This window comes from Podarcis erhardii (assembly GCF_964252035.2).
Source record: "Podarcis erhardii genome assembly, chromosome: 9".
Taxonomy (NCBI): domain Eukaryota; kingdom Metazoa; phylum Chordata; class Lepidosauria; order Squamata; family Lacertidae; genus Podarcis; species Podarcis erhardii.
The window spans coordinates 20,864,691-20,890,665 of record NC_138512.1 but is presented as its reverse complement, the minus strand read 5'-3'; the positions used below and the strand labels follow the sequence as shown (position 1 = coordinate 20,890,665).

General features: G+C 42.0%; 1 long non-coding RNA gene across 2 annotated transcripts in view; it reads left to right on the top strand.

Annotated features, from left to right (window-relative positions):
* Positions 1–25,725, top strand: part of LOC309349718 — a 30,070-nt gene extending 4,345 nt beyond the window's left edge. Inside the window, exons 2-4 of one of the 2 annotated variants that reach the window (XR_014160129.1) lie at positions 8,142–8,203; positions 21,879–22,001; positions 25,496–25,725. This is a non-coding gene — a long non-coding RNA (uncharacterized lncRNA). Of the gene's footprint in view, positions 1–8,141; positions 8,204–21,878; positions 22,120–25,495 lie in introns of those variants that run through there. The other variant, XR_014160130.1, reaches the window with a different exon arrangement.
* Positions 25,726–25,975: the final 250 nt, after the last annotated feature.

The following is a 25,975-nucleotide window of genomic DNA, read 5'->3' as shown; positions in this document are numbered from 1 at the left end:
TAATCTCTTTAGTAAAGTTCTCTCTCTCAACCTTCAAAGGAGCTACATTGTTTTTCGAGCCATTTCTCTTAATCCTGTGTTCAGACACTGTTTCGGAAACTTCATTGTCAATCACATTTCAGTTGCAATATACACAAAAACTTCCATGGCTTTTACAATCATTTTGGGAGGACATGTTGTGGCAACAATCAACAGACTGAGAAAGAAATGGACCCCAGGCCTCATTCCCAGGTGGCTTGGTCTTCCCAGTAGGGATGCTGAAGAATTTGCTCTTTGTGAATTGTGATAGAGACTGATCTGCAGTCTCTACGTGACATCATTGTTAAAACAGCTGCACTGGCTGCCTATCTGCTACCGAACCAGGTTCAAGGTTCTTGCATTCATTTACAAAGCCCTGAACAACTTGGGTCCAGGATACCTCAGAGGTCACCTGAACCCTTATATCCCAGCTCAGGCACTGAGATCATCTGTGGAAGCATCTCTGGTCATTCCATGAGTTGGTGAGGCTCATTTGACAGCAACCAGAAACCGAGTCTTTAGTGTCATCAGCCCAGTCCTGTGGAACACCCTGCTAATAGAGATTCAGCGGGCGCCTTCTGTGCCAACTTTTAAATGCCAGCTGAAAACTCTTCTATTCCTCCAGCCTTCACGGGGGACCTGTTTCCTGTTTCCAGGAAGAACTGTCGGAGGAGAGAGACCTGGAGCTGGCGATTGGGCAATGGCTTTTTCCACCTGTCTTGCCCCACCCTCCAGCCCTAAGAGCCTTCAGAACGGAGTTGCTGTCATGGGCATTATGTGTCAATGTCTTGATGAACTGAGTGGAACATTGCTTAGTTTGTTTTTGTGGATTGCTCCATCCCCTCTCAGATGGGCAACATTGCTGGTATAAGAGAACAAGGGAGATGTTCATTGTGAGCTCTCACGCCTCTTTTTCTAGAAAAATAGCACTGGCTGTAATGCTTTGATAATCTTATAACAGGACTTTTGTTGTGGTTGTGCTGTTTAGCTTTTTAAAAGTTATTTTAAATAGTGTTTCATGGAATATGGTTGTTTTACTGATGGTTTGTTAATTACTATTCATGATTCATGTTGTATTTGAGATGTTCTACTATGTTGTTTGTGAGTTGCTTTGTGATTTTTGTGAGTGAAAAGCAGCGTAGAAATATAACAAATAAAATGAAAGGCTTATGCAGGCAATTAAGAGCATTCCTCTACAATTGCTTACTGATGTTTTATTGTATTGCTTTTAACTTGTTTGTAACTTTATGGTTTTACTGTTGCTGTTTTACTGTTGCTGAAAATCCCTGTGATATATTTTTATGATACTGCAGTATACAGATAGGTTTATAAGTATATAAGCTGTTAAGAGGTCAGGTGAGTGCCGTCACAGCACAACGCTATCCATTACTGATTTGGAAATTGTCCAATGGCTATTGTGTTTCCCAAATGTTTCAATGCAGTTATTAGCTCATATATATATATATATATATATATATATATATATATATGCATTTCAAATTGTATATTTTGACAGGCGAAACTTTGTTTAGTACACTTATTTAATGTAGTCTCTCAAAATAAGCATTTCTAAAAGTATCATTTTGTACTTCTCTAGTTACTAAACATCTGCAAATGGTTACACTTAACAAAGATTGTTTGAGTCTGTAAAAATAGTTGTTTTTGCTAGCAGCAAGCTTTATCAAAAGTAGGCAACAAGACTGGCTTCTTATTACTTTTGTATAACAAAAGTTTAGAAAGCCTTCCATAAATGTATTTTAAAGATAGCATAGTTACAGTTTCAAGAATGCATAACATGTCAGGTGGGTGAAATGGATTTTTTATTGTTCCTGTAATGACATTATCATTCTCCTACAGCAAAAATCATTCTGATGCAGGAAACTCTGTGAAACTTGCATGTGGTTCTTCACTGTGATCACTATGCACACATAAGTATCTGCAGCATGTATCTTAAATTTGTTTCACACAGTGCTCTTTTGGGGATGGTGTATTCACAAAGCAAATTTCAGATGCAGTAGAAATCTGTTATTTGTGAGAATAGATAGAAAAGAGAAGCAACAGAATCCCTGCTTGCCTAATACAGACATGTCTTGGAACTTCTCAGAGGGTACCATTTTTAAAATTATGACACAGTTCCTTTCTTCTTTGGAGAGAAACCTTAAATGTAAAAAAAATAAAAATTCCAGAATGTAACTGCCAGGTGGAAATTGCATCTTGAGTCAACCAACAGCAACACTTATGCCAGAAACCACTTTGTTTGGCTGATGAGTCATAAAAGGGGCCTAAATACAGTCTTCAACAACTTTTGTAGAAGTCTTGTCCTGAATCTTAAATGTGCTTAAAATCAGTGTGAGTCAAGAATGCTTCTGATGTTGTTATTCTTGTACAGATACTCAGATCTTCCCTTTTTTAATGTGCAGATTTTTCTACACACTGTAGTCTTATTGCTAGGGCTTAGATTTCAGTGGTGAGAAGACTGGGATTCACACCATGGTTTGAATGCTGGCACACACACACACACACACACAGAGAGAGAGAGAGAGAGAGAGAGAGAGAGAGAGAGAGCTGTGCAACTTAAGGTTTACTTTTGCACCTCATAATAGCCAGAGAAAGATTCTATTGAGTAAAAATCATGTTTTGTCTGAAACATAGCAGGGGATGATCACCCCAACTTATCCTAAATGACATACCTCTTATTAGCCCTTCAGACTGTTTAAGACCACCTTTGGGGAGCAATCCTTCTGGCCAGGCATTTTCCATGCTTTTGGAAGAGTGGTTTGTGCATGCTGGTCTTCTGCTCCTAATTCAGTAAATCCAAAACCCACAGTAGGGCATTCCCTCTATTAAGACTCATCAAAACAGCGAGCAAAGGTTTGAGTTTTCTGGAGCACTTCATCAGGCTGCCTACCTTTTTATTTGTGTGTGGTTTGTCATTGCATCCCTAGATATCACAATAATCTAAATGATTGTTTTATTCACCTATTCGTTTTACTTTTTTATTTTTTAAAGTATTTCAACCAAAAAGGTTATTATTGGAGCATATCAATTAAACAACAACAACAAAGCAGTCCCTGCCCCCGGACTTAAAAAAAAAAAAGACACAATGACTGCTCCCACATTAAATGGGGGGCGCCCTCTGTGTGGTCGCGTGCAGCCCGCTGGACCCTATTCAGCACCAAATCCAAACTCCTCCATTAGCACAGGCTTGGCTTCAGCTCCCCCCAGGTGGAATACCTGGAGGTCTCCGCCTACCTCAGGCAGTTGCCCAATCCCGCCTGGGGAGGCGTTGCCAAGATGATCAGGCCAGGTAGGGGGAGGGACTACCTGCCCACACAATAGGGGGAGGATCTTACCTGGGAATTTTCAGTTGGCTCCAGAGCTTCTCCCACCCCACCCACCCTCAGCTAAGACTTCTTTTGCAGGTTAACCTTTTCTCCACAGGTACGCAGGTGCTGCTACGTCAAGGTCGCTGTTGAAGGGCCGGAAATGAATTCCCCTGCATTGGTAGGTTTGCCTTTCCCATAGCAAAACGTCACAACTTTGGCGGTATCAGGCCTTGGGCGGAATCCTTTAGTCTATCTGCCCTGAATTGGGGGGGGGCGTGCGGCAGTGACCCATGCCCCCTTCCTCTTTGTGGCGGCAATACCAGGATTCCCCATTAAAGGGGTTTTTGAGGGGAGGCTTTGGCCGTACGCCTAGAGGTCGTCATTGCTCTCCCCTGCGACGCGGACGTAACGGGGGCGGGCTCTCTCTGCTTGAACATATGTTCTCCAGAGCCAGCCCATCCCTTCACACACTGGATAGCCCTGATGTTCCCCAGATCCCCGGCTGGCGACTGGGAGGGATAAAAGCCCAATGCCTGAGCCAAGGTCTACCCACATCTGAAAATAATAAAGTTGTGGCCAATTTTATTCCCATAGCACGTTGTCTTGAGTCATTATTCCACACGGGGGCTGCCCAGGGTTTGGGGGACTCTGCCTGTCCACACAAAAGGAAAAGGGGATTTGGGGGTAAGAGGGCAAATGGGCAAATACAGTTATGTTTTTTATAGCTTATAAACAGTTCGGGGAGAGGAGACAAAAGGAGCGGGCTTTTCAACAGAACTGATTGAAGTGGCCATTTCCCCCATTTCTTCCTCTCTGCTGAAGCATGAGGGGAGAGCACTGCCTCTAGGTGACAAAAAGGTGGAAAGGAAGAGCCAAATGCAGCTAGTCTCTCAAAGTCAATGGAATGGCCCTGCTTCCCATCTCTCTTTCCCTCTGCTGCACCTTGGTGGGATTTAAGTATTTTAGACCCCACTTTCCTTTATCAAAATAAACTGCAAACCAGCGAATACAATAAAATCAAGAAAACATCCCAGAAATTTAAGATTGCAAACTATAATGGAGCAAAGGTAAAAAATAATAAGAAGAAAAATAACCCAGCAGAAGCAGCATATAAACAAGGGATTGCAATAAAACAAAAGCACTGGAGCTGGATATCTGTCAAGTCTAAAAGAACAAAGCCACATCACTTGAAAGCTTTTTTGCGAAAGCCTGCTTGTATTGGGACCTGGCAGAGACTCCTCTGGGGAAGCCACAAAGTAGGTGCCACTACCAAGGAGGCCCTGCTCCCAGCGGATGCTTGCCGAGCATCAGCTGACAACAGCACCCAGAGCCAGGTTTCAGATGTCGAAGATCTGAGTGTAAGCAAGGGCATATATAGCAGAAGGCATTGAAATCAGGGCTCCATGGCATAATGTAAACAGAGCGTGCAGAGGGTCTGCACAATTAAATAGTGAAAATGCCATCTTGTGGTCTTAGATATTTTATTCTTTCCCAGTGATTGCTTATACCAGGGGTCAGCAAGGCTTAGCTTGCCTGGACCGGTTCACTGCTGCAGAGCCTCCTCCGTGGGTTGGATCATTGGCGCGCATGAGCAGGCACGCCCACAATTTCTGACGTCTGCGCAGATGTGATTTCCGGTGTCTGCACATGCACAGATGCGATTTCCAGCGCTGCTCAGTGAGTCCCCACTGTGTCGGTTTAGCATAGAATTTGAAATTGGAGATAAAAAAGAAACATGTTTGCTCTTTACTGGGTTTCAGTTAAGGTGGTAAAAGGTGTGGAAAGATATGCCAAATTCTAACTATCACAAGCTGACTACTGCCTGCTCACTCATCACTATCTATTTAGGATGAGTCTAGATCTCTATGGTTCAGGGGCAGCTTGTCGGCCAGTAAAATGACCCCTGTGGGCCGCTTGTGGCCCATGGGCCTTAGGTTGCTGACCCCTGTCTTATACCCTTAAAAAAAAAAAAAGAGAAGGCACTGTTCATGCATGTGCTGAATTGAGAAGAGTGTGGTAGGGCAGAACCTCCTGGTCCCATCCACATTGCCATATCCATTACAGACCCCGTTCTCGACACCTGTGTGTTGAGAGTCTGCAATGGACTGCTACTAGTGGTGTGAGCAGCTGCCCACACAGAGCCACCCCTTTGCAAACCCCTGCTCTGAGCATGCAGGTATAGGGGTGCAGACTGCTTGGAGCAAGTTGTCAGAGGCAAGAGATACAGCCTCACTCCACTCCTGCAGACATGAACTCTACTCATGGAGGGAACATCTTTCTGCACACGTCATTGGCTTCTGGTGTTCAGGCACATGGAGCAAGCAGGAAAGGTGTAATTCATTGTTATTAAAAGTTTGGCCTCGAGTGCTTCTTGAAAACAAAAAGAAAAGAAGCACTTCTACGCTAAGGATTACCTCCTTCATTTAAGTGTTGCCGTAGTCGTGCTGCTGGTAATCATGTTAATGAGTAATGTAAGCAATCGAGGCAGCTAATCAATGACATCTTAATTAAAATGGCATTTAACTGTAGGAAATAAGAGCTTTATACAATTTCTTTTATAGCAGACATATTGACTATTTGGTAGAATGCAATTGTTTCGCTTATTTTTCACCCTGATACAACAGCAGAAATGAAAAATTAGACTTTCATAGTCTGTTTTCTATGCCCTTTAAGCTAAACTTTCCTCTTCTTCCTCTTCATTTGTTCAAGTACAGTTCAATAATCCAGTGTAATGCTTTATGTGCAGCTACTAACAATATGATTGTCCAGTAATTTATTTAAGACCAACTTTATAGGACAATAAGGTTTTTTTATATACATATTTTTAAAAATCTCATTACCCTGTTGTCAGGGAACTGCCATCGGAGCCGGAGGGAGAGGCAAGGCTCCAGAGCGATGCTGGAGAGGGGCCCAGCAGGGAGAGAGGAAGTTCATCCGCTGGGGAAGGAAATCAGCGTAACACCAGGGGTGAAGGGGGGCAGATGGGGGAATCGGAGAGAAGGCTCCAGGACTCTTCCCCAGAGACCAGTGGGGAGAGCACGGGTACTCTGCTGCCCACACCCTCCCTGCGCAGAAGACTTCCGCGCAGGGAGAGTAGGAGGAGACTTGGCGTCAACGAACTTCTTTGCTGGAAGAAGTTCAAGAAACGCCCACTGATGGATTCTGCCAGCGACTGAGACAGCCACGAAGTGAAGGGCTGTCCAGACAGAAAGGGTTCAACCAGGTAACCTAGCCAAGAGTGGCGGCAACTTACGCACGAGCAACCCCTATAACCATTACACCTGTATTTAACCAATCAGTGGTTTTTCAAAGTGATATTTAGGAATGCTGGGATCATTAAATTATCTGACTGGAATAGCTCAGTTGGTACAGCATCAGACTCTTAATCGCAGGGTTAGCTCCAAGAAAATGCATTATTTGTAGATCTTTATGCAGAACCAACTTGCTTGGGCTTTGAAGAAGTAGAATAGGGCTAATAGGTCCGGTCACAATTATCCAGAAACAAGTTTTATTATGTACATTTGTAAGAAGATAGGCCTTTCCTTGTTTGAACTGACATATTAACAACCTTTGTGCTTATGCTCAATCCTAACACTTACTGCCTAATGAAATAGCCAGTGAAATATTTATTTGAAAATATTTCAATTGTGGATCAGGGCCAGTTGTGGATCACTTGTTTAATAGTGACTCGTTCTTTCTGGAGACAAGACAAATGGTCAGAAATATCCCTCTTCAAAACACATGGAGTTCAGTTTGTTGGCTAGTACAGTTTGTTACTCCTTCAGTGAGGCACATTGGAGATCTAGGCTCATCCCAAATAGATAGTGATGAGTGAGCAGGCAGGAGTCAGCTTGTGATAGTTAGAATGTGGCATCTCTTCCCACCCCTTTTACCACCTTAACTGAAACCCAGTAAAGAGCAAACATGTTCATTTTTTATCTCCAAGCACAAAACTGTCACACTCTTCTAGTTAAATGTTATCCTATTTTAATTTATTTAGTCATGAAATCACCAATTTCATATAGAAAAATCTTTTAGGTGGAAAATCCTAATTTACATTTTTTTTTTCACCTAGTAGATTTACAGATGTTTTGCTGGGATCTATACAGAAACAATGAATTGCAGTTTCAGAAAATTGGCCTCCTCCTCCTTTAAAAAAAAAAGCTACATTAGGATAGCCAGTCATGAATTTGTCATTTTAATCTATGTGTTTAGCAATATATATCAGTGAAGCTTTATTAACAGGTCCATTGTTACCTTGGACAGCAATCTTCAACATGCTTAGTAGGAAGCATTTACACTGACTTTAATGATAGGATTGACCTCCCCATCTCTCTCTCTTATACTTTCCTTAAAATGTCTATGAACTATAATATCATCTACTCTTCAGTTTAACATGTGAACTAACTCTTGAGTAAATTCTTTTAAATAACAGTAATTTGCATTGGAATCCCATTGTATGTGCCGGGATGTGTGATTGAAAGCAGGACAATCCCTTAATAGGTTATAATTTTAAGTATCATAATTTATGGCAACATGACCCCATCCTTCTTGCCATTGTGTGTCATGAGAATATCCAATAAAGTAGAAAAATTGAAGGGTTGAAGGGAAAGGGCCTTCACTATAGCCTTTTAAAAAGCAGCAATTGTAGGTCTCTTCTGGAAGTTTTAAATACCTTCTATGTGTACAATATGGCATCTTATGTTCAGAGAGGCTGAATATTGGAGAGGACAGATAACTATTTGATGCCAAGCTGACTTACTCTACAAAAACTCACTAAGTGTCACTTTGTTTTAGGAGCAGATCCATTCATCTACACAGGAGCGCAGTATGATCCAAGAACCTTGTGCTAATATACGGTGAGTTTGTTCATCACACCAGCTAAGCCTTCTAATGTGTAGCTTCTAATTTTGATCTTATGATCTGCCTTAGTTTACATAACATCAGTGAAAATGTTCTTGTAGGCTTGAAAGTTAGAACTGAAAGTTAACTTCTAATTCTACTGATCTGAAGTTTTTAAAGTCATTTTAAAAATTCCATTCTTATGCAGTTTTGCCATTTTCGAAATGAGTTCAAACGTTTCGAATTGTGTGTGTGTGCAGCAGACATCATTGGCATACGGTATCTAAATAATCTTGACACCATGGAAGACAAATCTTCAGTAAACAGATTCAAAGGGACAAAGCAAAAAAACCCAAATTGACTTTGACAAGTACATTAACTTCTTTTAGCCAGTATTTTTGACATCTTGACCAGAAGACAAGAATGCCAGATGGTACTGCAGGTGCTGAATCAAGAAACACCGTCTTTGGCCCTGATCCACAAATCTTTGCGGAGAAGTACAGATTGTGTGTGTGAGAGAGAACACAGAGTTTATTATGTGGAAATCTGTCAAACCAATGGCTTGTGTGGTCAACTTTGACAACACTGATCAAGAAAGGGAAAAGAAGGGGTTTCTGGCTACATCATGAGTCAATGGTGGTGGGAGGGCAACGAGGAGGTTCAGGCAGGGGAACACCAGGATTTATGAGGCAGAAATCCTGGCAATGTTCCCCAGTGGGGTCTAGGGAGCTCACTGGATCCCGCTGTGCTGCTCAAGCCAGTGTCTGTCAACTTGAAAGGCAGAACAGGTGTGACCTGGGAGTGTGTCCCTGCCACGGAGGAACCTCTGTCTCTGGCATGATTTGTGGTTGGTTCCTCCATAATTCGGACAAGTGACATCAATCAAGAGGCATTTCTGGATCAACATATGCTAATGGGCTGCAATCAGCCAGCTGCCTAAAGGACAGGGATTGGCTCTTTGAAGGTATCTGAATGTGTTCTTTGAAGCTTGAGAACCCTTACAACAGCTGGGAAAGGAGGGGGAAGGACAAGGCTTTGTGTTTTCTTATGCTTTCTTACTTTATTTAAAATTATTCCTGGACTGTTGTTGGAGGAATGCAGTGGTGGACAAAAGAATGAACTGGTGCTGAACAGATGTGGCAAAGGGGCTGAACTTGAGAAAAGATCTGTGCCGAGGAAGAACTCCAGAGCAGAATTTTAATGGCCGAGTTTGGAAACACACTCTGAGTTATTTGTGGCTGCAGCTCATATGCTAGTCTGTAAACAGCGGAAAGAATCTCCCATGCTAATATGATAGCATATGAATCATAGTCCAAGACAAAACCAAACATAAAGGGACAAGAGAAGTTTTATGTTTTGTTTAAAAACAACAACCCTCATACCCTACCTTTGATGCTTCAATCCTGCTCTGTTTAAAGTGAACCAGATATCCACATTACATCCAGAATTAGTAACTCTGTTTTAATGTCAATTTATTGTCCAGTAACTTGAACCACAATATGACCCTCATTAGTTAACTTGGCATTCAACCAGAGTACCATTTTGGATGCAATCGGGAACTCTGGTTTGCACAAACCAAAACTGAAGAACTAAAGCTCACCACAAATGGAGGAGGAAGAGAGGTGAGGAGCAAGTCCCAGAAGCTTGCTGTCCACTCCCAGCTCAATAAACTATGGTTTATTAATAAACTATGGTTTATTAATAAACTATGGTTTATTAAGTCAGGAATGTGACATCTGAAAAGGCTCATTGTACCCGAGGTGTTATGCTGTTGTTGTCATTATGGCTATTCATGGATGCACTGGACTGCAAACAATTTTTTTAAAGCTGTGCAAAGATAAAAGTGTGTAAAAATAGGGAATCTCCGCTTCTTTGTTTGATGTGTCCAAGGGATGCATAGAAACCGCAAATTCCTGCATGATGGGAAACTGTGAGCACATCGCTCACTGATTCATCTCCCTTGTCTGCCCATAGTTCAAAATAAAGTCTCTGGTGGTGATTTACTAGACAACATCGCTGGTTCTGAACGACAGCCAATTTTCCTGTAAATGCATGCAACTTCTTCCTTCCTTGAAATTTAATTGCCAGATTTTCCGTCCCTCCATTTCAGAGACTTATAGTTTATGGAGGCATCCATTTAAATATTAAATTACTGTGACATAAAATCACGAGGAAACTCAGTAAGAGAGAAGGAAAAGTTTCAGGAGGAAACAGGTCTAACTGTGGTTAAGAATGTCAAATATCTGGGGATTAATATGACGGCTAAAAATGTGAACTTATTTAAAGACAACTATGAGAAATGTTGGAATCAAGTGAAAAAAGATTTAGAAATTTGGGCTAACATGAAACTTTCTTTGTCCGGCCGAATAGCAGCAATTAAGATGAATGTATTGCCTAGAATGTTATTTCTGTTTCAAACATTGCAAATCGTTGACAAGACAGAGTGTTTTAAGAGATGGCAGCGAGACATTTCCAAATTTGTCTGGCAGGGCAAAAAGCCCAGAATAAAATTTAAGATCTTAACTGATGCAAAGGAAAGGGGGGGATTTGCCCTGCCAGACTTAAAGCTATATTATGAGTCAGCAGCTTTCTGCTGGCTGAAGGATTGGCTGCTTCTCACAAACACAGACATTTTAGATTTGGAAGGTTTTAACAACTTTTTTGGGTGGCATGCATATTTGTGGTACGACAAAGTTAAGGCTCATAAAGGTTTTAAAAGTCATATTGTCAGGAAAGCATTGTTTAATGTGTGGATCAGATATAAAGATCTATTGGAGAATAAAACTCCAAGATGGCTTTCGCCAATGGAGGCAAAAGCTTTGAAAAAACTCAATATGGAGTCCACATGGCCGAGGTACTGGGAAATTTTAGAACAGGAGGGTAGCAATGTTAAATTGAAGAGTTTTGAGAAATTAAAGGATAAAGTCAGAGATTGGCTTCATTATTTTCAAATAATGGAGGCTTATAAGATGGATAAGAAAATTGGCTTCCAGGTGGAGAAATCTAAACTGGAGACAGAACTGTTAGAATCCAATACTAAGAATTTATCTAAAATGTACAACTTGCTGTTGAAATGGAATACGGAAGATGAAATTGTTAAATCAGCTATGATCAAGTGGGCGCAAGATATAGGTCACAATATTATGTTTGCTGACTGGGAAAGGTTGTGGACCACAGGCATCAAATTTACGGCATGTAATGCCTTGAGAGAAAATATTATGAAAATGATATATAGGTGGTACATGACCCCAGTCAAGCTTGCAAAAATTAACCACTTGTCAGATAACAAATGTTGGAAATGTAAAGAGAATGAAGGTACTTTTTTTCACCTTTGGTGGACATGCCCAAGGATTAAGGCTTTCTGGGAAATGATATATAATGAAATGAAAAAGATGTTTAAATACACTTTCCTGAAGAAACCAGAGGCCTTCCTCCTGGGTATGGTAAGCCATGTGGTGTTAAAAAAGGACAGAATGTTGTTTTTGTATGCTACAACAGCAGCAAGAATCCTTATCGCAAAGTATTGGAAGACGCCAGATCTACCCACTCTGGAAGAATGGCAGATGAAGATGACGGACTACATGGGACTCGCAGAGATGACGGGCAGAATCCGAGACCAGGAGAAGGAGACAGTGGAAGAAGATTGGAAGAAATTCAAGGACTATTTAAATAAATACTATAAGATTGAAGAATGTTAGTTTGACAAGGATTTAAAAAATATATTGGTTTTCAGAGACATTAGCGTAAGAAAAGAAATGGAACTAGTAAAATTATATGGTGAAATAAGGGAAGGGACTTGCTGATGGAATAATGAAACTAGAATACAAAATGGTGAGGTATGAGGAAGTCGGGGAAATAAGGTTAAGAAATAAGGTTTTGAAATTATTCTTGTTGTTTTTTGTTGTTGTTTGTGTTTGTCTTTATTGTAGTTGTTTTGTATTTGTATGTTTTATTGGAAAATTTAATAAATATTATTAAAAAAAAAAAAATAAAATCACGAGAAACTCCAGGAAGGGACAACACGCTTTTCCACCCTAGCAGGGTTTTAGAATATGGTGGTATCTGCTGCGATCCTCCCTGGCCCCTCATTGGGCTTGCTCTGCCCATCTGAATTGTGAAGCCACAGTGAACTGATTTAATCTTGCAGATAAAGCAAGCATTGAAAAGCACCTACTGCAGCATATCAGTAGTGCACAACAGTCTAAACCTTTTAAGAAGATAGAAGTAGGGTTATTAAAGCCCAATATCTGCAAGGAAAAGAACACTGCTGCAGAAAAAGCAAAATTTAATGAGTAACTAAGTTCTAAACTAAATCCAGATTGATTTAGCAAATTAAATTATTTAAGCGACCAGACTTCTCCATTAGCACATTCATCTTAATAGCACTTCACTGTGCTAGCCTGAGTTTCTTAGCCATTCCCATAGTATTACTATTGCAATTTTTTACAGTACCTTAGGGATTTGTAGGTTTCAGCAGAACAAACTCCCTTAGTGATGACTTCTTACTCCTATGCTTTTTAATCTGATCCAGGGAGTATAATGTGACATGGGAAATTTCTGAAGACATAGATCTTAATGCTTTCCACCTTTAAAGCTCCTTTGTGGAACTGGGTTTGCAAAGGACTCCTTTTAAAATTGTTCTCCCGGTGTTTCCAGGGAGAATTTAATAATGGGGCCAGAATGAGAGATCCAAATGTGGGGTATGCGTGTTGCTTCCTAGTCAAAGCAGAATATACTCAGTATAAATAGTTACAGCTGATAAATCTTCTAGTGTCATCTAAGGATGACTTGCGATCTTAAGAACAGAAGACAAGCCCTTCTGGGTCAGACAATGAGCCACCTGCCCCCAGAATCCTGTTTCTCATACTGAACAACCAGATGCTTATAGGAAGCTGACGACATAAGCATGATACAGTGGTACCTCGGGTTACATACGCTTCAGGTTACATACGCTTCAGGTTACAGACTCTGCTAACCCAGAAATAGTGCTTCAGGTTAAGAACTTTGCTTCAGGATGAGAACAGAAATCGTGCTCCGGTGGTGCGGCGGCAGCGGGAGGCCCCATTAGCTAAAGTGGTGCTTCAGGTTAAGAACAATTTTAGGTTAAGAATGGACCTCCAGAACGAATTAAGTACCTAACCCGAGGTACCACTGTAACTGACTCCTGCTGCTGTCCCATGAACTGGTAAGGATAGAAATATCTGTCCAGTTCTCTCAGTTTATGTCTCTCTCTCTTTACAATCTTAAATTCAGTTCTCTACATTTTTCAGCAAAAGAACCCCACAAAACCAATTAAAACCCTAATGAAAATTTATCCGTATTCTAGCACAGCACTCCATTGTCTCTCAATTTCCCCTAATATGATGCATTTATGACATGTTATTTTCAGTAATAGCTTCCTTTTATGCAACCTTTCCCTTAATATTCGAATTTTTGTAAACATTGGCTGGGGAACTGCCCTACAAAATTGAGTTAAGTGTGAATGACGAAGCGTAGGTATGTTTCAATTCACATAATCTCTGAGACAGTGTGGATTTGAAAGATTTCGCTTTAAATGCACACTGAATCGAATTTCCCCTCCATCCCTAGTTACTGAGGCTGCGTACACACTCCTGTTTACTCTGCATCCAGTGTGCTTCCATCGCTGGCTTAGGAAGCGGTGTACACACATTAGCTACAAACCATAACTATTCTGCCATTTCGTAGGAAATTCTGCATTACATACTGTATTTTTTGCTCTATAAGACTCACTTTTTCCCTCCTAAAAGGTAAGGGGAACTGTGTGTGCGTCTTATGGAGCGAATGCAGGCTGCGCAGCTATCCCAGAAACCAGAACAGCAAGAGGGATTGCTGCTTTCACTTTGCAGTGATCCCTCTTGCTGTTCTGGCTTCTGAGATTCAGAATATTTTTTTTCTTGTTTTCCTCCTCCAAAAACTTGTGGTCTGGTGCGTCTTATAGAGTGAAAAATACGGTACTTCCCCTCAAAGCAACTCCATTTAGAATTGAGGAAAATAATGACTTAGGGGTGTTTTCGTAGACTCTTAGAGCTGGAAGGGACCCCAAGGGTCATCTAGTCCTACTTCCTGCAATGCAGGAATCTCAGCTCAAGCATCCATGACAGATGGCCACCCAACCTCTGTTCAGAAACCTCCAGGGAAGGAGAGTCCACCACCTCTCGCGGGAATCTGTTCCACTGCTGAACAGCTCTTACTGTCAGAAAGTCTTTCCAAATATTTAGTTGGAATCTCCTTTCTTGCAACTTGAAGCCATTGGTTCGAGTCCTACCCTCCAGAGCAGGAGAAAACTAGCACCAACAGAAGCACCAAGGGAAGTAATGGTACCTCTCTAAGGCAGAATAGAGTGGTACTATTACTTCCCTTAATCTGGACACTATACTTCTGTTGATGCAGCCTAGAATTGCATTAGCCTTTTTTGCCAGTGCACCACACTATTGACTCATGTTAAGCTTGTGGTCCACCAAGATTCCTAGATCCTTTTCACATGTACCGCTAGGAAACCAGGTGCCCCCTTCCCCATCCTATATTTCTGAATCTTGTTCTTCCTGCCTAAGTGCAGAACCTTACATTTGTTCCTATCGAAATTCATTTTGTTAGCTTGTGCCCAGTTCTCCAATCTGTTAAGGTCATTTTGAACTCTGATTCTGCCTTCTGTGGCATTACCTACCCCTCCCAGTTTTGTGTCATCTGCAAATATGATGAGCACCCCCTCAATTTCTTCTTCCAAGCCATTTATAAAGACATTAAATAACAACGGGCCCAGGACAAAACCCTGTGGCACCCAACTTGTCACTTTTTTCCAGGATGACGAGGAACCATTGATGAGTAGTCTTTGGGTCGGTCAGTCAACCAGCTACAAATCCACCTAATTCAACCTACATTTTAGCAGCTTCCTCACGATAATATCATGGGGGACTTTGTCAAAGCCTTACTGCAGGCATAAGCAAACTCGGCCCTCCAGATGTTTTGGGACTACAACTCCCCTCACCCCTCACCACTGGTCCTGTTAGCTAGGGATGATGGGAGTTGTAGCCCTAAAACCTCTGGAGGGCTGAGTTTGTCTACGCCTGCCTTACTGAAATCAAAATACACTATGTCCACAGCAGGGCCCATTATTTACACCATAGGAGCCTACACAACACAAAATACTGTTGCTGTATGTAGGTTTTATTTTATTTGTTTTTTATCTTATATTTTGGAAATGCACATCCAGGTGTTTCTTTTTCCTTTAAATTTTTTTGGGGCCCCCAAGAGAGTGGGGCCCTAAGCTATAGCTTGTTTAGCTTATACGTAAATCCAGCACTGCTTATACCAGAGAAAAGAGAGAGGTAGGCCTTACCTCAACTTCCAAGTCTTTGTTTTTGTGTGTTCACAACTGTTCTCGTGCACAGTACAGGGTTTGTTTTTTAAAATATTCATATGGAATTATCCTAACAATCCACACGGGGATGAACCAGGATGCCCAAGTGGAAAACCAGTGTGGGACAGATTTGCCCATCCCCTACATAGGACCTACTTTTTTTTAGATAGATAGAGAGATAGATAGATAGATAGATAGATAGATAGATAGATAGATAGATAGATAGATAATACAGTACATCTAGAGATTGTAAGTAATGTGAAGGAGATTATGCGTTGAAATATTTTAGTTGATATTTTAGAATGTAAAATGCTATTTTGTTTATTGATTTGTTTTACCTTGTGGGCTTATGGCCGAATAAAGTATTATCTATCTATCTATCTATCTATCTATCTATCTATCTATCTATCATCAGTGTGGGACAGATTTGCCCATCCCCTACATAGGACCTACTTTTATATCTTTCTTTCCAAATCAAACCTCCTAATTTGCAGCCCATACTTTAAGGTGTTAGGGCGTGCGCAAGAACCCAGTTTCAACTTAGCATCTGTAGGACTGTCTTATGGCTATTGCTTCCAAGATAATAGCAAGATATCCAGGCTCTGATCCAGCCACAGTCATCCTGGGCAATGAGTCAAAGGCGACAGCATGTGGCACAGGATCCAAGTGCACATCAGCATATGCATCCAGGCATTTCGATGAGGTCTGGATGAGAATCAAGATGTGCATCTGCCTATGCACATCTACATTTAAGCTAGCAATGCACACAAGATTGCTGCTCGTGTCTACGGATCAGGGCGGCACTTGTAGTTATTGAATCTGAGAATTGTAGGACGTGCTTAGTGCTCCAGTCTGTGTAAATGTGCTTTCCACCATAGAAAGCATGGCCAGAAAGACCAGGGTGGGTTGTGATTCTTTGTGCCATGCGAATCCATTTATTTTTTAAAAGGTAGATTGGTGCAGCCAGTCAGACAGTAGATGAAATTCTAAGACTTACAACAATTCGGATGTACCTTGATCATTATGCTGACCAATCTCCATGAATTTCAATAAAGGGTTTAAAATTAAAATAAATAAAAAATTAAGTTCCCCATGTTCTTTTTTAAAAAAGAAAATTCTTCACATTTTAGTGTGAATATCTTTTAATAAACACATTTTATATGCCGTTTTGAGTAATGTACACACCCTCCCCCTAAAATAATGCATTTTTGCATGTCGTTTTCATGCATATCTTCTTTTTATGCGCACTTACTCACTTTAATTTTATTTCATAAAATCAATACATTCCTTGATTGTAAAAGCATCAGCAACCTGCAAAGCGATTTACAAACGTCACCTATTATATGCATTTTTGTAAAACGTGGTTAGAGAACCGCAGTGCAAAATTTGGATCAGCGTGAATTTTGTCTTTCAGCTCACATATTATTTTTTTAAAATGTGGTTTTTGACAGATTTGGCTTCAAATGGTTCCCTGAACTGAATTTCTCCTCCATCTCCAGTCAAGAGGTCTACACACTTGGGCATACCTCTCCACCCAGGCAAACAAGAGAGATTCCCATAATTCGAGGGGCATCTCATCCAGGCAAAAGCACTGGAGGATGGTGCAGAGGAAGGCCAATGAAGGGGATGGCCTGGGAAGGAATCATGGCCAGATAGAGAGATGGGCTCCCCTATGCCAGTTTTAGCTCTTTGCAGCTTCTACAAAGATACAGAACTGAAAGCACGTAAAGCTGCAACTTAAGCAATTGAAAATGTTTTTGTTGTTACTATGAGGAAGGCCTGGGGTGGAGTGGGGGCAGGGAGGTAAATCCAGCAGACTTAGAAATAATTGCTCTCTCTTTAGTTCCATATGATTTCAAACTCCATGCAATATTTAAGAAGCACTGGGGAGTCACGTCTGATAGAAAGTGAACACTCCGTGCTGCTAATTAACAGCCAGCGAACTAAAGCAGGCGGCTTCCTCCCAAGCGGCTATCAGTGGAATCTGTAGAGACATGACAAACTCCAAAGGCTTGCCTGACACGAAAGCCAGAATAGCTTGATGCTTGCAAACTTGAGGGCCTCTCTCATTCATATACCAACCCACACTTATTCCTATAGTCAACTGCATTTTTTAAATTGGCACCCATTTTCCAAGTAGTGATGTATGGAAGTGAGAGCTGGACCATAAAGAAGGCTGATCGCCGAAGAATTGATGCTTTTGAATTATGGTGCTGGAGGAGACTCCTGAGAGTCCCATGGACTGCAAGAAGATCAAACCTATCCATTCTCAAGGAAATCAGCCCTGAGTGCTCACTGGAAGGACAGATCCTGAAGCTGAGGCTCCAATGCTTTGGCCACCTCATGAGAAGAGAAGACTCCTTGGGAAAGACCCTGATGTTGGGAAAGATGGAGGGCACAAGGAGAAGGGGACGACAGAGGACGAGATGGTTGGGCAGTGTTCTCGAAGCTACCGGTATGAGTTTGACCAAACTGCAGGAGGCAGTGAAAGACAGGAGTGCTTGGCGTGTTCTGGTCCATGGGGTCACGAAGAGTCGGACACAACTAAACGACAACACAACAACAAGGCCAGGCATGGCCAAACTTGGCCCTCCAGCTGTTTTGGAATTACACTTCCCATCATCCCTGACCACTGGTCCTGTTAGCTAGGAATGTTGGGAGTTGTAGTCCCAAAACATCTGGAGGGCCAAGTTTGGCCATGCCTGCATTAGGCTTATCTGGCACCCTCAAAGGTTCTGGAGAGCATTTCAATTATCCTATAATAGCTTGGTCATTTGGAAATGTTAATGAGGTGGATCTAGAGTTCATCATGATTCTCTTGATGCCTGTTGATTGCAGTGGGTGTATTCTAACCGTGACAAAATCTGGATCCAACCCAGGGTGGTTTTATGAATCCCTACCTGTTTGGGTGTCACATTCCAGCAAACTCTGGTCACATAGCAGAGAGAAATCAGCAGAACTTGAGTTAATCTCATTCACATGTAATTGAGAGCAAGTCTCATGGAATTTGTTGGGACTCAGGCTCCGTGATGTATTCCATTCTTGCAGCGGGACTTAGTTGCAACAGTTAGTTTTTGCTAGACTGCATTGAGCCTTCAAGAAAAAGCCAAGCAAGCAATCTAAATAGATTACTATTTCAGAAATAAATTATATAACATCCATATGTTAAATGAGTCATGGATAATTTACTTCTAGGTTCTTTGCAGCGCAAGCCTATGAGTGCCTACTCAGAAGTAAGTCTTGTTTTAAGGTGAAAACTTTGTCGAAGAGTGGAGTTTCTTTTGGGACTATTTGAGAACTAGTCCAATGAAATCGTGAGCAGGATTTGAATAATAGGCAAGGGAAGGAGAGGAAATAAATGATTGTAATATAAGTTATACTACAACGGAAAATAAACAGCAGATATGAAAGCAGATAAAGGAATACAACAGGAACATCATGGATGTAAGGATGGGGAGTCAAAATGTAATGAATTATTATACTGAAAGTGAATTGAATAATGTCACATTTTGTGTAAAACACACATATACACACATATATATGAAGTAAGTATGAAACTAAATAGGACTTACTTTCAGGTAAGTAGGCATAGGGTTGCAGCAAATAGAATGGAAGAAAAACAGTGGACACTTTATGCTAAAGTGATCAGTAGGCACCCACCAATTAATTAGCTAAATGTTTGCCTAGGTGACCCCCCCCCCCAAGCAGAGCATGTATGTCAAGGTGAAAATAAGCTATTTAAAAAATATCTGATTTGGCTAGTGCCTTCTGCTATGGATTCCCCACAGCCCAGTAGGATTTAGCTTAATGCCCTGTTTGATCAGCATTTATACCACACACACACACACACACACACACACACACACCCCAAAAGCAGCCCTCTCAAACTCATGGCTATAGATTTATTTATTTTTTCAGTAACCAATTACAATTCTTAATCAGTAGTTCTTAGGTTTATCTGACACCAGTGCTTTTTTCCCCTGGGGGTACGCAGGGGTACGCATACCCCTAAACATTTTGTGAATTTTTGTACTTTTGTCCCTTTACTGTATTTATTTTTCCCAATTTCAGCTATAAAATGGTGATTTTCTTGAGTCAAAATGAGAGTACCCCTAAACATTTTTTTTTTTAAGGACTTTCTGACATGATAAACTACCAGGCTTGAAGGACTGTTTTAGGCAACTCATCTGTTTGCTACTGTCACTGAGAGTTAGGGAGCTATTAAATTGTAGAAATTGCATAAAATGTATAAGCCTGTATGAGACTTTGTTTAAATAGAGCCCCCAAGCTTCCTTCCCATCCTCTTCCCTAAGGGCCAAGAGGGTATGTTTCTATGCATTCAGAGTGTTTATTGCCTGCGCTTCACCACAGTCAATCCTATGACAGGGTACAGAATACAAGTTAAATAAATCACATAAAAACAATAATAAATTACAAGACCAGGGGGAACAATAAAAGCTAACTAAAACTATGCACCTAACATGTTGCTATGGTGGACTGACCTTGGTTCCACCTCTGTGTGGAATCCCCTAGAACAGGTTTCAAAGGCAAGATGTTATGAATGTCTCAGTCATGTAAAAGGCTTCTTCAGTTGGAGCTCACAAACTATGGAATCTATGCTACACCTTGGTAGATTGATTTTATTTCTACATTTCTGAGACAGCTAGTGCCTTTTGTTATGGATTCTCTGCAGGTAGGATTTAACCAAACTGCTTATTTCATCAACTACTAGGTCAAGTGTTGGAAATAAAACCAACAATTTTGTTTTGCTTGTTTCACTGACTGCGTATCTGTGGTCTTTGTGGGTTGTTAATACGCCTGGCTTGTTTGCTGAATTAAAACTGGTATATTGTGATCTGGGTAGATTTTGAGTAATCTCATCCTATGCCAAGTGAATGCCCTGGCCTTGGGCAAGGTACGAATGGGGTTAAGTGTATGTGAAACCTCTGGATGAGTTGGGTGGATGGAAGTTGGAAGCTGGCGCAGAAATAATTTGGGGTTTCCAAAGATCAGATGTTCTGAGAAGCCCATATGTGGGGCATGAAGGCAACTGTCACCTGCTGCTGCTTGCCCCTCCCCTCAAACATACTGACTACCGTTATGTACTGAAGTTCTCACCCTGGGCCAGCAGGGGGATACTGTAGATAGTTATGCAAATAAGGGATCGAAAGTGACGTTCAGTGATTGGATAGTTTTAGAAAATTGTTACAGTTACATTGTACTGGAGCTCTATATAAGCAGGCTGACTGAACCCTTCAGTTCAGTTCTGTCCTGGCCTGTGAATAAAACAAGAGCTGTTTGAAGAATCGCTGTGTTGTCTGATATGTTCACCCACAACTTAACAACTACCATTCAAAGGAATACTGATTTTGGTTTTACTCTCATGTGACACCAGTGGACTCTAGGCCATTTCGCGCATTTCAAAAAAGGACCCCAGCTTTGCTACTGTGTACATTTGACAGAAAAATCTAGCCAATTCCAGATCTCTGATAAGTGTACTGTACAGTGGTACCTCGGGTTATATACACTTCAGGTTACAGACTCCGCTAACCCAGAAATAGTGCCTTGGGTTAAGAACTTTGCTTCAGGATGAGAACAGAAATTGTGCTCCGGCAGCACAGCAGCAGCAGGAGGCCCCATTAGCTAAAGTGGTCTTCAGGTTAAGAACAGTTTCAGGTTAAGAACGGACCTCCGGGACAAATTAAGTACTTAACCCGAGGTACCACAGTATAATGGTTCCATTTGCATTTACACATATTTATTTAAGGGTGCTGTTGCACTTGGTATGTGTGTGATACTTGCTGCTGGGCACCCATCCTTTGAAAACCTACACTGCTCCTGTTTAAATTTGGTGTTTGATCACAGGAGGTTGCTTTGAAATTTTCAGGTGCATGTTGCAGTTCAGAAGGATTCTTACATACCTTTGCTTGCAGTCTTCTGGCTGCTTAGACCAGCAGCAGCTAACATAGTGCTCTTCAAACATTTTGGACGACAATGCCTGTCATCCTTGGCCATTGGCCATGCTGGCTGGGGACGATGGGAGTTGTAGTCTTCCACCTAGAGGCCACTAGGTTGATTACTCCCTAGCTTATAAAACCTTCAGTAGGACAAACGTGAAGCATGTGGTTTAAGGTCGGCCACCTTAAGCCGAAATGAGAGATTACTTTGGTAGCTCGGTGCCTCGAGTCTGTCTACTGGGAATTCTTCTTAGAAGGCGTAATCTGTTTAAATATAGCAAATGCTTATCTTTACTTTCCCTCCTCGTCTGAGCTTTGAGCATATAATTATTTATTTGCTCTCTCTTTGCCCTTCAGCAACTTCTGAGGGCGCTGTGCCTGCTCACCTAGGTTGGGAATGAGGTGGAGATGGATAGAAACTATGGCCTCAATGGAGGTAAGAAGCCCAAGTCAAGGAGCTTATGCTGTCAGATCCTGAAGGTGAGTGACCAGGTCAAAAAGAGAGAATCCTGAACATTTAATGGCTCTGTGGAAGAGAAAATGTTAGCCAGGTATAGCTTGTTATGCAAGACTTGCTGACATTCCCAGTTCTATGCAATTGCTTAAGGGACAGGAGCCCTGACCTAAGGGTCAGCCTCCTGCTGACATTTTTTTTCCCCACCAGCCCACCCTATCCTGAAGAGATCACCTCTGGATTTGTTGTAGGAGGATCTCTCCCCACATTCCTATGGACTACTTAAGAAAAATCCCACCTGATTCTCCACCTAAGAAACGGGTGGGAAGAAGTTCATTGAATGTTTGGTAAGAGTCTATATACATGGCAGGGGACGCAGGTGGTGCTGTGCTGTGGGTTAAACCACAGAGCCTAGGGCTTGCCGATCAGAAGGTCGGCGGTTCGAATCCCCGTGGCGGAGTGAGCTCCCGTTGCTCGGTCCCTGCTCCTGCCAACCTAGCAGTTCGAAAGCACGTCAAAGTGCAAGTAGATAAATAGGTACCGCTCTGGCGGGAAGGTAAACGGCTTTTCCGTGCTTTGCTCTGGTTCTCCAGAAGTGGCTTAGTCATGCTGGCCACATGACCCGGAAGCTGTATGCTGGCTCCCTCGACCAATAAAGCGAGATGAGTGCCGCAACCCCAGAGTCGGTCACGACTGGACCTAATGGCCAGGGGTCCCTTTACCTTTACTTTATATACACGGCAGTTAGTCTGTGTTTGACAGGTTGTACTGATGTGTATTACACCCAAACAAATTTCTCTTTCTTTCTTTCTTTCTTTCTTTCTTTCTTTCTTTCTTTCTTTCTTTCTTTCGCTAGGCAGGTGTGTACTTTAGCCCTCCAGCAGTGAGAGACCCAGCTGTGCATCTCTTCTCCTTGATACTTCAGTTTTTGACTTGTGGGTAGCTAGCTTACAAACAGAGAGAAGAATGCTATACATTGGTTGTGGCATTTCAGGGTCTTTGCAGAGTATTTTAATAAAACGGTGGCATTTAAACAGAATTGAAGTCTCCTTCCCCTTCCTTCTCTCGGTACACATCGCAGTGCAACCTTCATGCTACCTTCCCACATATCTCAATGATTTCCTTCTTAGGAAAGCCAGGAATTGTCAACATTATTTTTCTGGAGCATCATTGCTACCTTTTCTGACTCTCCTTTCGGTTGAAAGTTATGGAATCTTTACTGAACCTTGAATACCATGTAAAAAACTGTATTTTTAAAACCCATTGGTTGAAGCTTTAGGCTTTAAAAATATTAGCCATTTTATTAAAAGCAGAGTTTCAATTTCAGAAAAAACAAGTGTCATGTTTAAAAAAAGGGTTTTCCAGCTAATATAACTGTCAGGGGCTCAGGAGCTGAGGCACAGGGAAGATGGGAGATGGAGAGCGAGGGGGAGGAATCCGAAGGGAGCGTAGGAGGGGACAGTGGTCCGAGGGATTCCATGAGCCTCTCCAGCGAATCGGAAGATTCACAGAAGGGAGCGCCAGTGGCCAGGGGCAGGGGGGTCCCAAGGGGAACGCCCCAGGAGCAAGGGGGCAGCAGGGACTCCCAGAGCAGTAGTTGGAAATCAGGACCAGCTTCCCCACCAGAGCAGAGTGGGGGGGAAGAGTCCCAGGCATCGGGGCCAGTGCTTTCCCCACCAGGGAGAGGAGACGAGGCAGAGTCTACCACGCCTCCCTCGGAGAGTCGGACAACGGAAGGGAGGTCAGATCCGGCCAGTGTCATGGAAGAGGGAAGCAGTGATAGAAGTAGTGTAACGGTTAGGAGAAAGGTCACTGGGTTGGCGCGAGAAGCAAGTTCAAATGTACAGGAGCGCGGGACAGCAGAGAGTGAGGATTGGGAACCGGGTCCTAAAGCACGCCAGAGGCAGGGGGAGGAGCTAAGCGACTCAGCGTCAGAAGAGTCCAGAAAGGGCAATGCCCCAGAGGGCAGGAGGACCCAGAGGAGAAGAGAGCAGCGCAGGAGGTGGAGCAGGGCTAGGATCTTAAACTGGTGTGGAAGGGGCGGAGACTCAGACGGGACTTCGCCGATCTAGAGTCTAGACGTAGGGCTGCACGCTCTGGCTTTGAAATGGAAATTAAACTTCAATAAAGACTTTTGTACATAATATCAGCCTGGCGTTGGTCCTCTGTGAGCTGGGACCTAGAGGCAGCTCTGACAATAACATAGATAAGACACACTATTTGGAAGTCCAACAGCTTGCATAATGACAGTGCAATCCTATACACGTCTGCTCAGAAATAAGCCCCACTGAGTTCAGTAAGACATACTGTGCTGGAATGTGCTGGAATGTGTGTGCATCAGTTATATACATCTCCATATCTTAAATATTATGATATATCATTAAAAGGTAAAGGTAAAGGACTCCTGACAGTTAGGTCCAGAAGCAGACGACTCTGGGGTTGCAGCGCTCATCTCGCTTTACAGGCCGAGGGAGCTGGGGTTTGTCCACAGACAGTTTTTCTGGGTCATGTGTCCAGCATGACTAAGCCACTTCTGGCGAACCAGAGCAGCGCACGGAAACGCCGTTTACCTTCCTTACCTTCTATTTATCTACTTGCACTTGGATGCTTTCGAACTGCTAGGTTGGCAGGAGCTAGGACAGAGCAATGGGAGCTCACCCCGTCATGGAGATTCGAAGCGCCAATCTTCTGATTGGCAAGCCCAAGAGGCTCAGTGGTTTAGACCACAGCGCCACCCGCGTCCCTATGATATATCATTACACACACCCAAATCCTCCAGCCACCGTCCATGCAAGCAAGGTAGATGAAACATGGCACAATTATAATTTTTCTAAAATTAGTAGTGGGAAAAATAACAACTCACAAAACTCCCCTCCTGCAACATTTCGGAATAGTGTTGCTGTCTAAGCGATGCTGGATGGGACTGATTAGATTTGTAGCCCAAAGCATCTCAAGGGCACAAGGTTGGGGGAAGCTGCCCTAGAGAGATAGGATTCAACATTCTCTTTTGAGCAAGGAATATGCCATGGACTAGTTACATTCATGGACTACTTGCATTCTAGGGGTTACTAAGATTCCAAACATTGTACCAAACAAAAAGCACTGTGCTTTAAGATCTCCATACTGTACATCCAAAAAGGTCCTGATATCTATTGTCCTGACTATTGTCCTATAGTCTTACCTTAGTGAATCATTAGTTTGAATGGAGAGGTGCTGGCATATATTTATTTTGAGAATTCAAGACTGTAGGATTTGTTTATTTGCACAAGTATTAGCACATTACTATTAATTAAAGATTGTTTTGAATCCAGGCTTAAATAGCTTGCTAATTGCCTGCTTGGATGGCAATTAATGGAGCCTGAAGCAAAACATAATATTTTCAATAAGGAAGTTTTTAATGTTGAATGTTTTATTAAGTTTTTGTATATGCTGGAAGCCACTCAGAGGGGCTGGGGCAACCCAGTCAGATGAACGGGTACAAATAATAAAATTGTTATTGCTGTTGTTATTATTATTACAGTACAAGACTTGAAAAAAAAAATCACTTTCATTGTCTGATAGCACAATTGTTAAATAACTGAATGCAGCCTGTTGGTTACCAAGGTTGAGGCCTTAATATTTATCCTCCATCGAGAAGCCCAAGAAATGTACTTATGGGCAGGTCTGCCTTATTAATCAGATACCACTGTATCTTACCATGAAGCAAATTCCTCCCCTTTTTGAGATGGGTACCGAGGCTTGAAAATTTCCCGTCCAGAAAACTGAAAGTTGCAATGGTTGAGTATATGAGGAGTTGAAAAAATATTTAAACAAACATTTGTAAAAAAAGAAGCATTTCTACTGAGCATAATAGATTCAGACATTGCAAATGAAAATAAGAGAATATTCCTTTATGCAACATCCGCAGCAAGAATACTAATTGCAAAAAACTGGAAAAGTGAAACAGTACCAACAAAAAAAGAGTGGCAAGAGAGATTTTTTGATTACCTTGAGTTGGCAA